The following is a 15,924-nucleotide window of genomic DNA, read 5'->3' on the forward strand; positions in this document are numbered from 1 at the left end:
ACCAAAAACCATTACAATTTTTTAATTAAATTTTATGTGAATCATAAATCAACTTTTCTGTTTTTGGGGGTTATTTGCCTTGCTTTATACAGTTTTCTTTTCTTGTATATCTTCTGCAAAGTTTCCTAAATAGAGGTCCAACAAGCAATAGCTACTAGTACGATCTGATGTAGTTTAGACACTTCCTTGCAATTAATAACAACAGTATGAGCTCCTCAAGTTAGCCTTTGGGTTGCTCTTTTGATCCTGGTGAGCAATCCAATGGACTGTCAATAGTGTGCACAGCAAGCTGAAAACACTACTGCTAATAGTAAGGCAATGGCATTGTCAGCCTACACCAATAAGAAACTCTACAACATTATTAGCCTAGAAAAACTGGATATAGCGAGGAATGATAACAAACATACTAAAAGTTCACCAAACGAAAAGTCAACTATATGACTCAACTATTAATAGAATATTAACAGCAAAGTATTTAAAAATAAATGGTCTGTAAGGTCCATGCCAATGCTTTGCCCAAGATCCAATCCCCCAATCTGTGGTCAGAGTTTACACCTGAAGACAAGCCCCTGTCAGCTTTAGGAAGTTAGTTGGTCTTAGGTTTCCAAAGGATGCATGCCCTGGGAATTGGCAGTGATACCAGGGAACTCCATAGGTGAACTGGGACAAAGGAAAGGACAAGCACCAGAAAAAACATCAGGGGCCAAAAGATGAGTCCTAGTACAAGGCAAAGATCTGATCAGATGGTCCAAAAGTGAAAGAGATCATGGTGGAGAGAGTGGCATAGAAGGTCAGCCAAGCAAATAGTCCAAAGGATTCAGAGGGTTTGTGGTTGGAAGATACTCACTATATCCAGGCAGCAAATGGAGAATGTTCAAAGGCAGGTGCTCTTAGAGACAAAGGGTATACTATAAATATAACATGACCATATATATAACATAACATAAATTCTAATCTGACCACCAAACTCCTTGTACACGCTCTTATTGTCTCCCGTCTGGACTACTGTAACCTCCTCCTCTCTGATATTCCATTAACCCGACTCTCTCCTCTACAATCTATTATGAATGCTGCAGCCAGATTCATCCATTCTTCTCACCACTCTTCTTCTGCTGCCTCTCTTTGTAGTTCTCTTCATTGGCTTCCATTTCACCCGAGAAACAAATCCAAGCTCCTGTGGTTTGCCTTCAAATCCCTCCACAGCTCTTATCCCACTTACATTTCTGACCTGGTAAAGAAGTACTCCCCCAGCCGCTCTCTCCACTCCTCCAATGACCTACTAATGACTTCCTCACTCATAACCTCATCACACGCACGGATACAAGACTTCTCTAGAGCTGCCGCGACTTTCTGGAATTGTCTTCCTCGTACTATTCGGCTTGCCCCTACTTTCAGCTCATTTAATAGAGCCCTCAAAACCAAACGCTTCAACCTCACCTACCCCTCTTCTTCTGTCTCTCACTACTTCCCCCCACTACATATCTCCCTTCCTATTGTGTGATACTTCCCCCACCTCCCAGATTGTAAGCTCTTCGGGGCAGGGTCTTCTGCTCTTCCTGTGTCACTGTCTGTATCTGTCTGTCATTTGTAACCCCTATTTATTGTACAGCACTGCACAATATTTGCTATATAAATCCTGTTTTTTATTATTATTATTATTATTATTAATAATAATATTATTAATATTAATATTAATCTGGAATGCACTAAACTAAACTTCAATGCTACATTTATAGTGATTTCAAAGGAAAAATCATTATATTCTCTATAAGGGCTCATTACTACCAGTGCATTGTGGTAAAGAATATTATTTACTTGAATACAATGCACGTGCTGGGTTGCCATTTATCCCTAAATCCACCTGACCAGTGCACCGCCATACATCGCTGGGCACTGTGATTTCAGAATGTACTACATTTCTGTATGTATGTGTGTAGCATGTGTTATGTTTTCATATGAATGTGATTCTGTGAATGTCATATGAATGTGATTCTGAAAGCTGTAACATACATAAGTTTTCTGGAAAGGTCTCAGGCCTACTGGGAGCAGGGCCTAGGTTGGGCCCTAACCACACTGGATTTATGTATATGAGCTTTCACCTTTCCTTGATACAATATATCTGTTTCCTAATACTCTAATAAACGTGTAGTAAACTATATTATTCATGAAAATGAAGGACGCTGTTAAATGCCCCCTTATACTTAAAATTGACCAATTTTCAATTGTTAAATGTAATACAAATGAGTTTTTTTTCCCTCACAATGGTGTGTAGTGACTGTAATTCCACTAGATGGCGCTGCACACCGCGCCTCGGATTTCTCTTTACCGATTGCTGCTGATGGTTCCCTTCGTTGGTATTATCTTGTATGAGGACTTCTACAAAAATATTATTACATAGTTTAAATTCTCTAAAATAGGTTATTTTAGAAACATACCATAAGAAAAATGATAATAATAAAAAATAACAAGTAAATTAAAAAAAACTAAGCTGGCAGCGGTGGGATTCGAACCCACGCCATCGAAATGACTGGAGCCTAAATCCAGCGCCTTAGACCACTCGGCCACGCTACCCTTTCGTAGTTATAGGACAATATGTGCTTTTACCAGATGTCAAATTACACACGAAACTTTATATACAATCTATTTTACATATATCATGATCAGGAAAATTATAATCTATTTTGCAAACCTAAACATCCTCGTATGTCTAATAGTTTCATAACTGCACTCCCTAATGCTTTTTACATTTCTGATACGGTAATTCCATTTGTAGCCACTATGTGGCACTGTTGGTAACACATTTTGATAGGGTTGTGTTACACACTGATGGGAAAACAAAGCAAAGTCAGCCATCAATATTTGCAGGGCAGGGAACAGAAACTGCTGGAATAAGAAAAAACACCAAAGATATTGATCAGGACAATGTGAAGTCTAAGACTAATTTTCAAAGTGGGATCCAAATTTTGCATGCAGCAACCTGCAGATGAGTCCACATACCAATATGGTTTTATGGGATGTTTTATTACCAACAAGTATTTCAGCCTCAAAACACTAATAAACCTTTTATTTATTCTTCTCCCCATATCAGCAACCACAACAAGAAGTGAAAAGTGTCTAGACTTTGTATCATACAACCCAGCACAAAGAATATGGAGGTCAGAGTATGTAACATACAGCATAGCACATAGACTGCAGAGGCCTGAGTATGTATCATACAACATATACAGTACATAGGTATGTGCATTTACCATCCAACTTAGTACAAAGTGTGCTATATATAAGTATATAACATACAACTTAGGACAATACAAGCGTATGAGTATGTAACATACAACCTAGCACATAGAGTACAGGGGTATGAGTATGTAACATACAACTCAGCATTAGCAACATCTAGAACAGACACTGGCAGTACCAGCATCCTCTCAGTCCACTCTACTAAGAGAACCAGTCATCCATTAGCCAAAGCAGAGAATCAACCCAAATAAATATAATACATATAATAATTTATTCTCCTTATAATACCTAAATTAATGCTCTGTTTCCTGTGCACTCTGACCAATGGCACACAAAGTGAGGGGGCCCCAGCAACAAATGGTTTTAGGCAACATCATTCAACCAGCCCTGCATTTGTGTTATGTCAACATTACTTGAAAAATTGAAACTTTTTTTCATTTTTTTATTATTTTTTCATTACTTGAAAAATTTGAAGGACACTTTTGTCCTTCTACCTTTCACGTGACACCACTTTTGTGGCTCTCCTTGTCTGATGGAACGTTCCACAATTCCACTACACATTTTGTAGTCAATGAAAAAAAGATGTACACTATGATGAATAATCTAGGCTATCCATGCTCAACCAGGGTCCCACAGAATGCTAGGGTTCCTCAAGGGCAGGGGTCAGCAAAGTTTTATGGCCACTAGGCCATTTATGGGGTGGATGGGGGCACATTAGGCCGGTCCCACCCCAATGGCTCTGCCATAGGGAACGCCCCCTGATGTGAAATCCCTCTTCTCTGTATGCATTGTGGAGGAGAGGGATTTCCCTTCAGGGAGCGTTCCCTATTTACTGCACTGGAGGAAGTATCAATGCCAGCCGAGGTAAATAGGGGAGCAACTGCAAGGGGGCAGCTCCAGCTCCGATAGTTCCTAACACCCCATGGCCGATCCGCTGGCAACACGTGGCTCCATTATGCTGGAACCAACTACCGGCTAGACCGTATCTGGCCTAAAGGCCGGAGTTTGCCGACCCCTGCTCTAGGGGTTTTTTGAGCCACGCCAGATTGATCTACCATTTAGTAAAACTTTGACAAAGACCACATCCACAATGCGTCTGTCACACTGACACAGGGCAGGGTGGTGGACCCTCTATGTCACCAGCCCAATAGGTAAAGACGGGGCGCAAAGTCTAAGCAACAGTCCAGTCTTCTCCAGAGCCTCCAGAGGTGAGGATGTTCTGCTCCAGGCTGCAGCCAGGTTGCGGCCAATCCCATGCCGGCCAAGACAGGTGAATGAAAGGCAGGAACAAAGCGTAGTGCTAGAGCAAGAGACAGAGAATTGTCAGAAAAGCCAATAGTCAGGGCAGGAGGCAATCATGAATAGTCAAGCTGGGGTCAGTACACAAGCAAATCAGGAACAGAAGACACAGACTGGACCCCCGGGAACCTGGGAGCAGAGCCAAAAGGAACTCCTTCTTCAGGCAATTTCCTGTTGCCAGCCACTTCCTTATAAAGGGAAGACGGCACAGATCCTGGTTCTGGACCTTTTTGAGCAACAGTGACATCATGGATCTACTCTAAGATATTAAGGTATTTTCTGTCATCCATAGAGTTTGGTCACTGGCTGAGACAATTCATGCTTCTGGACAAATTCTATCCAGGTTTATTATTCCAGATTTGTTGGATTACCCATGTTCTCCCATGATAATCTTCACCGGTCATGAGAAGCTTTAATAAATCAGGCCTAGGAATTTTGGATCTACATAAATTCACCAGCTGAAGAGTGGGCCAAATAAATTAAAAAATGATGGGTCTTCTTCTGTCTCAAATATTGTCCTTCCCTTGTGGCCCTCCCCTGATGGGCTCTTTGTACTAACGTTCAGGTTTACTAGAAAGTTATTCTTTCTCCTAGAAAGATAATAAAGCAGTATGGGACCACAAGACACATGCTTCTACTTTCAGAGCCATGGTCATTGTGAGCACTGTGACCGCAGCTGTTACTGCACTCCATTTAAGAGTTCTGTACAATAAACTGCAATTAAACTAATTAACCACCATAGCAATGTGGTGGCATTATGCTGCTAAACGATAAATCTTGCCCACCCGTCTTCTTTTGTCCTTTAAAACCCTCACTACTTCCCTTTATTCCATATCTCCCTCCTATAGTGTGTTACTTCCCCCACCTCCTAGATTGTAAGCTCTCCAGGACAGGGTCCTCTTCTTCTGTGTCACTGTCTGTATCTGTCTGACATTTGCAATCCCTATTCAATGTACAGCGCTGCGTTATATGTTGGTGCTATATAAATCCTGTTTAATAATAATAAAAATATTCTTTTTGTCTGAAGTCAAAACCAAAGACTTCCACACTATTGCCAATAATTCCAACAATTCAATCAAGTGCTGCTAATAATTTAATCAACTTTACTTTGTTTGATAATCCTCAGTACTGTATCCAGTTGATGTATAAGTGGGAAACAGTTGTCCTAAACTGTCCACAGGCCTTTCAATCTGGTTGAACGAACTTTCAACATACAAATTCAACTTAAGAACAAGTCTACAGTCCCTATCTCGTATGTAACCCGGGGACTACCTGTAAATACATGTTGTTTAGGTAGGGATAGAAATAAGACGGAATATAAACTGCACATTTACATTGCAAGGTTTTCAAAATGAAATAACTAACCATATGTAAACATGTTGCTTAGACAGAGAAGAACACACCTTCAAATGCAATTATTTATTTTCTTCTAAAGGTGTTTTCCTAAATACATATAAAACACAGCAGTAGGAATGAGGCGGCAGAAGGAATTAATGGGCCAGAATGTCAATATTGGTGTGTTTACAAGACAAATTGTACAGCACACCTACTGTCTAAAGACCGTTTCCTTTCATTCACGATCCTTTGGGAGCATGCACATAGGACATAGACTCAACAGACTGTTTTTACTGGGAACATTCATTTTTAGCAGAACATTCTACGGAATTTCTGAAAAAAGATGCAAATGGTCTTGTTTCTTAAGAAACATGTTTTCCACATTTACTTATCCTTATAAAACTAAAGACTCCACGATGCATGAACGAGCTCTGTACAAACAGCACCGTTCTGCTCTATGGAGAGGAGAGAACGATAGAGCGGCACCCCGCTGTGCTCTCTCCCCTTCACTTTCATTACGATCGTTCGTCGTCCATCATCAGTGGATCCGCCGGGATCACACAGGCCAGATTCTGGTTTAATATCGGCCCTGAGCCGATTATCGGATGAGAACCATTGTACGTGTGTACGTAGCCTTATATGCTTTTAAAATTCTGATTGTAATGCCCTTTCTGCATTTACTACAACATTTACTGCAAATGCTGCACAGCTTGGAAAGGCCCCAGCTCTGCTGAATGGACCTGGAGAACACTGATGGAGCTGAGGAATGATAATGGGATCATCCCTCTGCTCATTATGCTTGCTCCTTTTGGGACATTGACTATTAGCACATGTGCATTGCTGCAGAACCTGATTTGGCTTTTTAGCCCTTCCTTGAAAAGAGACAGAGATCAAGGCAAATACAGGTCCTCATAATGATTGCAATAAGAATTCCATACTAAAACTTTCTGTGCAGCCCCACATAGCATAATACTTACCTCTGACTCCCTGCTACTTAGCTCCCATTGCTGCAACCTGTGTAATTGTAAGTGGTATATTAGCAGACATGCAGAACACAGTGGTTCCAGAACTAAAGTTGCAGATTTCAGACCCAGGGATTATTATTAATATTAAACCGGATTTATATAGCGCCAACATATTACCCAGCGCTGTACATTAAATAGGGGTTGCAAATGACAGACGAGTACAGACAGTGATACAGGAGGAGGAGAGGACCCTGGCCCGAAGAGCTTACAATCAGGGATTAGTTGTTCTGAGGTCGGTTTGGAGTTAGGTTTTCAACTTTACTGTTGTTCAGGAGGACAAATGACATGATTTTTGGGTGCACACAAGTTCCCCTCACTTGTATGTAATAGTTAATGCAATATATTTTTATTTATATTTAGGACTGATGGCATTAAATGGTCTTCTAACTATTACATAATAAATGCATTCATTGGTATTTCTTTCTGGAGTACAACTCCGTCATGAAAGCACGTCAGCAGATCCACAGTACGTGGTAACCCTCAGACAGTCAATGCAAACTATTTTAATGTGCTTGGACTATTAAGATCTTTCCATGATCTGCAAGCTCAAGTGAAATCTAATATTCTAGCATCGGGATGTGGTATGTACATGCTGGTCATCTGGGGACTCCAAATAAGTATCACCACCCAGCAAAGACGTGTGAACTTTTGCATCCCTGACATCTAGGATAGCCATGTGACATCCCAAGCCTAAGGTCATGTCAGATGGGATCACTAAAGGTCAGGTACCACTTCTGTGTCACGTTGAACTGGACAGGTGCTTGACGTGCATTCGGAGTTATGGTGTTTACTACAATCTGCTAAAAACAACCATGGAGCTATAGGAAGTAGAGGTCAAGGTAACCTGTCCTGAACTGGGACTTCAGCATTCCTAACATATAAATAAAAGAATACTTATCACAAGTGTTCCACTTTGCAATATGGGCACTTATGTATAGCATTTGTGGTCATTGTTGTTACATAGATGTATATAATGAAAAAAAAAGCCTCTGACTTTTCCAAAACTCTGGTATACAACATAATTGAGTTCTACAGGTCGATCTTGGCATGGGCTGGGTATCAGCTCTCTTAATGGGCCCGTATTTGCACTCTTTGCCTTCTCCAATATATCAAGGAGAATCATCCCCTAGTCATTCCGCTCTACAAAGAGGTGCTGCATCCTAAAAACCAAGACAAATCATAAGTTTTATTTAAGGTTGCTTAACTGGCAACACTAGAAACCATCTAAGTTGATAAATAGGCAACTTACAAGACACATGGCCGGATTTACCCTAAAAATAGGGCCCTATGGGGAAGACATTCATTAACTGCCATAGACTTAGGTTAGGAGAGGTAAGTTATGGTAAGTGTTGTTTGGGAAATTTCCATTTTTTCCAAGAGTCTAAGCTTTTATAGGTCCATATGGATTTCAATTAAATCTAGGTGCCCCATTGGGAAAAAGTTTCCTTGTAAACTTTTACTTTTTATTCAACTGCTACTGTCCAGTGTTTGGCTGTGTAAGTTAAATGTTAAACCACTGGTATAGGGATCTTCAGGTAACGTCTTTATGGTGATAGGATTCCTGTGTCCTAAAAAGACAAAAAAAAAAGTTCCAATGTTATATATCAGCTGCAATTCAGCTGATATAATTCACCTATCACTTTAGCTTTGGCTTGTATATGATTTCCTTTGGTTAAAGAAAAATATTGTTACTTCTGAATTTTACTACATTTTCATACATTTTTTGGGGGGCTTTCATACTTTTTTTTGGGGACTTCTTCCAAAAGTAGGAGCAAATGATTTATCTTTGGGTATCTTTGAGTGAGTGTTTGGGATAGAGGTATGGAACGCCTTTCCTTCACCCTTCATCTTTTAACTGTTGTAATTCTGCTAGCTTTGATCAAGCTTAGTGAAGAAACATTTACAATCGTTGGTCATATACTTGTAGATCTGGTCTCCAGAATACTTTTTGTTGTTTAACTTGCCTTTGCTGATGGTTCACTTTAGCTTTCCAAACTTTCTGCAGTTGCCCTTAGGTGACCTATTCTTCCGCACACAATACATTCCTTTGTTTCACACTGCTTTTTCCTGTTATTGTTGGTTCTTAGTACAGATTCTGAATACCTCCTATTAGAAATAGGGAAGAGGGACACTTTTGTAGACCAATGAATAAAAAAAAATGCAAAGAATGTTTAAATTAACCAACAAGTACTTTTTTATACAACTTTGCTTCTTTTATATTTGCTTTTTAAAATATCAAATGGAAAAACTTCTTTAAAAGTTAATACTTTTTATAGAGTTGCATATATACACACAAAAAAGGGACAACTGTAGGGGAAGGAGGGGCAGAGGGACATCAATATGTAAAAGAGATCAGGGACACTTAGGAGGTATGCATCTGGGGGAGCATCAAGTACTGTTGGTACATCAGCTTAGCATAAAAGTAGATTTTAAAGAGCATCTCCAGCCAACAAGGATAATAATACAGAGTGAACTGTTAAAACCAAAGTCCACACAACATTTGTTGTTTTAGTTTTGAGCACAGCTGCTACATGAAAGTTTTTATTACACAGTATTTATAAAGCACCAACATATTAGGCAGCGCTGTACAAAATCCATAGCTATGTCACTAACTGTCACTCAAAGGGGCTCACCATTTAATGTCATAGTCATATGTCTTTATTACATTCTAAGAACAATTTTGGGAAAAAAAGCAAACTAACCTAACGATTTTGGAATGTGGGAGGAAACCCATGCAAACACAGGGAGAACCTGCAAACTCCATGTGGAGATTCAAACCTGGGACCTAGTGTTGCAAAGACCAGAGCACAAACCTCTGAGCCACCATCATTCTGCTCAAAATCCTTTATTTCTTCTCCTATAGCTCGCAGACCTTCCAGCAGTTTGAAGGCCGTGTATATTTGTCGCTTGAGACGAATAGTCACAGGAAAAAATCTGATGTGTAAAGTAGTTGCCTGATGTCGTTCATCAATCTGCCTTGGTAGATCAGGAATAAGCGTTATGCGTGTCACCGGAGGACAACACAGCAGTGTGCATATCGCTCAGCCTTCCCCCTCCATTCTCTATGGAACAGAACAAGCGCTGTGTGTACAAGGCTCGGTCTTTCCTCTATCATTATCTGTCACTGGAAATGATCAAAAAAGATTTCCAGCAACAAAAATCGTACGCCTAACATACATCGTATACTATTCTGTCTCATATAGTGTGATAACGTTTCCAACAAATCCCCTAAAGAAGCCCTCAGACAAGAAACGTTTATTATGAATTGATCTAATATCTAGGGATCCAATACTTTAGTCGGTCTGTTACCCCATGAAATATTAATGAAATATAATAATATTAAATAATAATAAAAATATATTATGTTACTGATTGTTTTTGATGTACCAGCTTTGATATCAATATAATTATTTACTGCCAACCCCCCCCAGCCTTTTCTATTTTTTTAACTTTACATCTTACATACGCACGTGCAATAATTATCGTTGGAAAACGAATGACTAACGAATATGCACTTTTTTTTTGAACAATCGTATTGTGCACAATTCTGTATATGTTATAACGATACGAGCGTTCAAATATAATCCACCAGATACGATCGTTTGAACGATGCAGGAAGTGACATTTAAAGGAGAAAGTGTATTGCAGAAACATCCACGATCACTGAACGACCGTACACACGATGGATAGCGAACGATCTTTGCTCAATCCGATCTGTCTGGATGGTCATTCATTTCCAGCTACAATCCTCATCCGTTGGTGTCGTTGTGCACTTTTTTTGTTAACGATTATCGAACGTTTCCAACGATAATTATTGCAAGTGTGTACGCAGCTTTAGTCTGGAATAGTTTAAGTAGAGTTTAATTGTACATTTTTCTCCTGGTTTACTGTTGTTAGCTGCTATCACATTTGTATGTTTACACAAATTGACCATCGTCTGTGCCTAAAGTCCTTCAAGCTTTTTGATCTTTCTTTGTTCAGACATGTGTGGGTGGGATTGATGTGGGCTTTTAGATGACTTTCATGTTCACTCTCTTATCAGCACTATCTTCATTTGAACCATCCTGGACTGGTAGGGCTGGTTTGTCAGATTAGCCACTGAAACACGGCTAGCAGCCTTTAGATATGCTTTCTGATGATTTCTATTTTACATGCTGTTTTTTTATTTGGAATTCTGAGCTGTATCTGTAATTCCAGCAATGTTTAGCATTTTGGTTGCAGCTGGCTGGAAAGCTATAGATACGCTTCTTCCCATTCAAGACATAAAGTTTATGCCTGTCTTATTGGAATAAAAAGAAACACAGGCAGAGTAAAGCTGCGTACACACGGCAAATTTTTCTCGCCCGATAATCGGTATCGGCCAATTATCGGGCGAAAATCTGCCGTGTGTACAGTCGGTCGTCGTCCATCGTCCGACGACCGTCCTGGCGGATCCATGGACGATGGACGACGACCGATCCTAATGAAAGGGAAGGGGAGAGCGCGCAGCAGGGTGCCGCTCCGTCGCTCTCCCCCTCCCCTCTCCATAGAGCATGAACGGTGCTGTATGTACAGCACCGTTCATGCATCGTGCAGTCTTTTCTCGTTGGAAAGGATCGTGAAAGATCCTTTCCAACGAGAAAAATTGCAGGTGTGTACGCAGCTTAAGTCACATCATAGCCATGTAGTTTCACAACATAGGACATACTTTGAATTTACTACTACCACTAGATGACAGAACTACTAATTACACTATACCATATGAGAATGGTTGTTGTACCTATGTCTTTACAAACAGAATGCTAAAATTAAAGATCTCCTTGCCTTTAGATTGTTTACATGTCTGATTACCTTCTAAAACACCTCGTGGTATCAGGGAACTTTACATACAGTAAAATAAATGTGTGGCTGGAGAGTATCCTTCAATGAAGCTGAATATAATGAAATGCTTTCAGGGTGGAGCCTAACCCCAGAGTAATAAATCTTGGGAATGCCGCCTTGGAGAATTCTAATCCTGCAGCATTCAGAGGGAATTAAGTTCTCTAATGTAGAGCAATGATGGCTAAATAGTGTGCACACAGTAGTAATGGTATATAGTATTCATATAGCGCCAACATATTATACTATTTAATAAATAGGGGTTGCAAATGACAGACAGATACAGACAGTGACACGGGAGGAGGAGAGAACCCTGCCCCGAAGAACTTACAATCTAAGAGGTGGGAAAGCAGCACACAACAAGAGGGACATTTACATTTTTTTACCAATACAAGTTTGTAGGATTGTAAAGAAATGGTAATTTATCCTGCCATATATTTAAAAATTGCTGAAAGTAAAGGATTGTAAGGAGGGAATTATTACCTCCAGAGACCAAGTGACTCTTTCAAAGTGAGTCTGTGAGCATATCTACTTCTGAATGGAGGGGTCATGGTAGCGCCCCAGTGTTACATCCCTTTAAGCATGGGGAGGAGGTAATAGTATAACATGCTAGAAAATTCAGGATTCTGATTCATGGTCCTGTCTCGTGTTGCTCCCAGATCTAGTGAGATGGGGAGCCTATCATCTGCCAAATATTCAAAAGCAGCTAGAATAATTACTAAATGACCTTAAAGGGTTTGCAAGTTAACCCCACAAAAATCTGAAAAAGGTATTACACATAATTCAAACTTGTTGACAAATGTATGGCCATCTAATTGGTACTAGACACTTTGCAACTAAATAATTGTGCACAATTAATGGGCAATAATTTTCCCCTACAAGTCCAGCATATTTGTACTAGTAGTTTGCATACGTGTGATGGCAACACCCTACGCGTTTCGCTTGATGTAGGCTTCATCAGGGATCTGATTTTGAGTTTCTTTTATTTTCATTTTCCCTATATAGTTTCATGACTATGATTGTGATTGATAATGTTTTTGATTCGTACTTTTATCCAACTAGGTTTATTTATTTATCCATACCATTTACGTACTATCTCTATGGCCTTTAATCACCTTAATAATAATTCCCTTCACCACATCCTTGGGGGCCTACCAGCGTATTAATGTACAACCATAGCCTGGATTATGGAGTCCAACACCACTTCTAGTTGTTTGTTGTTTATTTCACTTTTACATATTTACTTTACTATATTATCAATTTTCTACTGAATAGTCTATGTATTTTTTAAATTATTTTCCGTAAATATCTTGCAATAATTCATATTCATTTATACATTACTATCAAACCCCCCTTTTTACAGTTATGCATATTATACTCATTGGTGTTGATTATCATTGCTGCATACGTAAATAACGTATTAATTTGCACTGAGAATAATTCCTTTCGATTTCAGCATTTAATAGAATTCCGTTAGCATGCATGTACTCCTGAGTAAGCCTACATCGGGCGAAACGCGACGGGTATTACCATCACACATATGCAAACTACCGGTACAAATATGCTGATGATGGATTTATAGGGCAAATTATTGCCCATTCATTTTGCAAAATTGTTTAGTTGTGAATAGTCTAGTGCCAATTAGATGGCCATAAGTTTGTGAACTACTTTGAATTATGTGTGGTACCTTTTCAGATTTTTGTATTGTTCACTGAAATACAATACTGTTTGCCTAAAAGACTTCTTTCTTTACTAGATTGTTTGAGAGGGAGCTTGAACTCAAATAAATATTTGGAAAATGGGAAGTTTAGAATCCCCAGAGAAAAGATGAAGCTGTAGTGCCCAAAGTTTTGGGTCCGGTTGGCCCGTCTTGGCCAGGGTCCATTTAAAAGCTTCCCAAAGGATGATAGAATTTCACAACAGCTGGTAGCCTAACTGATTTGCAGATAAATTATCTGTATAGAAGACACACTTCAGGATGCCATAGAATAGGAGCTTTCATAAACAGTATTTGGGATTGTAATAGAAGCCAGTAGCCCTCTCCGGTTTTCTTAGACATCTGGCCATGGTATTAGCTGGAGAATAGGCCTGTGATCTTTGTATTAAATGTTTTTCAGTATATTCGATTAATAAACCAGTATGTTTTTAATTATCATATCACAAAAGTTCATGGATTAGAATAATCACATTATTTTTTTTATTATGATTTTTACTGTGATAGGAGGTAGAAGCAAAATGTGATTTGATACCAGCTGGCTGGTCAGTGACCTTTGTATAGTAGGAATGCCCAGCTATTATTAGTGTTAGTAGCGATCATCTTGCTAAGGACAGGGCAAATCTCTCCTGTATAGATTCACACAGCAATAAAAACCTGGTGGAGGCCGTAGCCCTTCCCTGCTCAAAGTTTTGGCTGCACATAATACCATTTGATGTGCTTTGGTAAAGCTGAAATTTGCTCCCCCAACTTTTCATCCTCTGGGACTAACTTTTTTAATATAGGGGGGCTGAAGTGCATCCTCTATACCACCAAAGGGACCCATGTAATGCTTAATAAAAGTTGTGTTTCAAAAGCTTGATTTATTAAACTCCAGTTTTGGAGAGAATACACTTTCATCAGTGAAGCTGGCTGATCCAGCAAACCTGGAATGGATTTGACCGCAAATGTTTTAAATCTTGCACCAGATCCATTCCAGGTTTGCTTAATCTCCAAGCTTTACTAATAAAAGTGCATTCTCTCCGGCCTTGGAGAGCTTTAATAAATCAGGGCCAAAGTGTCAAACACTGCAAACATATGAGAGGTGACTACAGGCATGCTACAATAATTGTCATGGCTTGTAGACATATTACAACAGGTGGTGAGGGTCTGCAGAGTTGCTGGAGAACATACCTGCTTTGTGAGACAGTCCTGGACTAAAGACACATTACATTAGACTAAAAAAGATCACTATTAATATTAATAAACAGGATTTATATAGCGCCAACATATGTGGCGCTGTACATTAAATAGGGGTTGAAAATGACAGACAGTAACACAGAAGGAGCGGACCCTGCCCCGAAGAGCTTACAATCTAGGAGGTTCATTACAAATCAATGCTACAGCATGTTCTTCCTACACCCACCCAAAAATCACTTGTAGCACAATTGGTATATCATTTACCAAGAAGAGAAAAGAAATGGATGCTACAGAATAAAAATGCTGTTGGTAAAGAAATAAATCAAGACTTTATTTAAAAGAATATTTTTTCTACACACTCCTGGGTAACAGATGACCACACAATAAGTGCCAAAGGCTTGCATGGAACCCTCGGTCCTCTGGTTGGGCACCAATGTTTTATATTTGTATGTAAAGTAACTTTTTTTGTAGACTAAAAACAAAACAAAAGTCATGGCCTGCAGCAGAGTAGATTCTGTCAATTTACTTCTATTATATTACATGGGCGGTAGCAGATTCTCCAGCCTGATCCAATGCATAGGAATGCTGTCAATGTAAATGTGTATTTTTGATTAAACTAGATCAATATGAGTCAGTGAACCCCTGCAAAGTGTTTATACTAATGTCATCTAGCTAATCCAAAATACAATGTAATCTGTCATGTTGTGGGTATTAGCTGTTGTGTGACACATTGATATACATAAGTGTGTAAACGTATACAATTATTGTCTATATTTTGTACAAACTCGCAGAATGTCTCCAGATAGGACATCAAAAGTGCCAGAAAGAACCGTTTACATTTCCCAAGTTTTGGGTAACCTATGAAGCTCCGCAGTCATGAGATACCACCCAGATAAATCTGGATTTTGGTGCCAGAGTGCAACTTTTCAAAATGTTTGCAGAAATCCCAGACCACCTTCTTATTGGTCAGTAACTCAGAAAAACCCAGTTACCCCATCCTCATGACATTAACATATATATGTATTTATCTCCCATCGGCTGGATCTCTTTGATGTAGTTTTAGGCTACTTAAACACATTCAATGGTTCTTGTCCAATAATCGGCACAGGGCTGATATCAGACTAGAATCTGGCATATGTACAGCGCTCATCGTCCATCGTCCGTATGACCGTCCTGGTGGATCCTCGGAAGATAGACGACGAATGATCATAAGGCAAGTGAAGGGGAGAGAGCACATCAGGGTGCCGCTCCGTCATTCTCTCTCCCCCCCCCCCAGAA

The 15,924-nt window shown here is 39.6% G+C and overlaps 1 non-coding gene across 1 annotated transcript; it reads right to left on the reverse strand.

The window, feature by feature from the left end:
* Positions 1-2,489: 2,489 nt before the first annotated feature.
* TRNAL-UAG (transfer RNA leucine (anticodon UAG)) lies at positions 2,490-2,571 on the reverse strand. The gene has a single exon. It is a non-coding gene; the product is annotated as a tRNA-Leu (tRNA).
* Between the last annotated feature and the right edge of the window lie 13,353 nt (positions 2,572-15,924).

The sequence above is a fragment of the Pyxicephalus adspersus genome, chromosome 7 (assembly GCF_032062135.1).
Source record: "Pyxicephalus adspersus chromosome 7, UCB_Pads_2.0, whole genome shotgun sequence".
Classification (NCBI taxonomy): domain Eukaryota; kingdom Metazoa; phylum Chordata; class Amphibia; order Anura; family Pyxicephalidae; genus Pyxicephalus; species Pyxicephalus adspersus.